A 2198-nucleotide genomic window follows, 5' to 3' on the forward strand; every position below is an offset into this window, starting at 1 on the left:
CGTGTACGCACGCATGCACGCACGCACGCACGCACGCACACACACACACACACACACACACACACACATAACCCAGAAGCACAATGGTAATAAAAACTAATCAAACAACATTTATAAAGATAATCTCAAGTGAAATAATTTTGCAGCAAACCTTTAAGTCTGAGCAGTTTTTATCAAAAAAATATTTAGAATAGAAACTGCAGAAGTTAGACTCCTCTTAAAATTATGTCAATAAACTCAATTTTTTTTCTCTTTCTTCCAGAGTGGAAAGATTCAACAAGAAAAACTTGTGAATTTTAAAAACAAGTTTGAATTTATTTATCACAGACTSAAATGTATCCATCCACCCTGACCAATACAGTCAGGCAGGATTACCTGCAGCTCAGGGACCAGGACTTCATTTTCCCGGCAGGGTCCAGTCTGAACCTTGGTGGTTCCTGAACATCTGAGCACAGTTCAGGTCTTCTTCCAGAGTCTGCAGAAGCGGTGCCACATCAGTCATTTGGATTGGTGGTCTTAAGCTACTGTAGGTTTATAATTGGGGGTACACCAAAAGTGATGCAACCGTGCCGTCCCCGCCCCTGTGCGTGGTCACGCACCTCCAAACTCAAACTGTCTGTTTGTCAAGCTTTGCTCTCCTATTTACAACATTTCATAAGTTCTAAAGTGTTCTGCCACGTGTCCTGCAACAAAACAACCACATATAAACACCTGTCTCACGTCCCTGCAGGTGAATCCACCAACATCCTGCAGCTCACCTGAGCAGCTGTCAATCATCTGTCTGTTCTGTTCACAGGAGGAGGAACAGAAGTGGAGCAGTGAACTAACAGTGGATACGTTAGTTAGTTTTAAAGCATGGAGGGTTTTTTAAAGTCCGGACGGCCCAGTTTGGTTCTGCTCGGTCTCATCCAGCCGTGAGGCTGTTGTTGGACTCTGAGCTCCAGATGAAAGCTGTTGTTTCACTGACTGTGTTTGGCCTGCAGCTCAGCTCCAGTCAGGACAGAAGAAAACAACAATGAACTAAGATCAGACGTTACGAACGCGCTCCGTGTCTCCAGAACCGCAGTAACTAGCGGCCCGGGGCCACAGATCCAAAGCTTTAATGAGCCGGACCGTCTGATGGGAAACTGTTCCCGCTCCTCTGGACGGAGTTCGTCTGTCAGATGATCAGACGCTGCTCTGCTGACGCCTGCTTCTCGTGCCGCCGATGGAGGAAATGAAGGTTCTGAGAGAACGGGTCGGCCTCAGATCAGAACCAATCTCTGGGGATTTAACAACTTTCAGTTTGTACTACTGAACTGTGCCAAAAATAAAACAGGTTTTCTTCACTCGAGCGTCTACATCAGACACTTTACTCACAAAGTGGAYGTGTTTTTCTCAGCAGATCAGCTGCAGTCAGAGTCCAACAGAACCTCAGGAACTACAAACCCATCAGAAGATAAAGAGAGGAAGCTGATGGTGGTGTTTAGGCTACAAAGYTGATTTTACATCACACGGGCTGCAGCAGGAGCTTCAGTCCTGGTCCTGGATCAGTGGACCAGGCTGTGGGAGTTGTCCTCTCTGGTCTACCTGTGTTCTGTGGACCTGGAGGCATTCTGAGGGGGGTCTGCAGGAGTGTGGAGGGTCTGGGTTGGTACTAGGAGTGATCCAGTCCCTGTAGAACCCAAGCAGGAGCTGAGTTCACATTCTGGGTGTGGGTTGGACTCCAGTGGTGTCCCTGCTCTCTGATCCTGTTTGTTGATGGGTCTGCAGAACTGGGCTCTCCCAGTCGTTCTAATTAACAATTAAATGTTTATTCTCTTAGTAAACCCGTCCTGGGGGGTTACCTAATTGCACCTTAAATTACCTGGAGGCGCAGGAGAATAATTAACCTCCACAGAGTTTTAATTTGAGGTGTTTCGTCACAGTGAGAACCAGGATCTCCTCTCAGCTTCCTGGTAGAATCTGCAGGATCTAATGTTGCCACGGGCCCGTCTGATTGGATCAGGCTCAGGTGAGTGTGTGAAGCAACAAAAAGGTGTGAATAAACCTGATTTCACTTCTGCACTCGACACAGACTCACCTTCATGACAACATGCAGAGTTACAGTCCAGACTGCCACATCCAGGAACCGGGCCCCCAGGCACCGACACTCAGTCCCCCCTGAGTGGATCATATGGACACACACACACACACACACACACACACACACACACACA

Source organism: Austrofundulus limnaeus, unplaced genomic scaffold (genome assembly GCF_001266775.1).
Source record: "Austrofundulus limnaeus strain Quisiro unplaced genomic scaffold, Austrofundulus_limnaeus-1.0 Scaffold536, whole genome shotgun sequence".
NCBI lineage: Eukaryota > Metazoa > Chordata > Actinopteri > Cyprinodontiformes > Rivulidae > Austrofundulus > Austrofundulus limnaeus.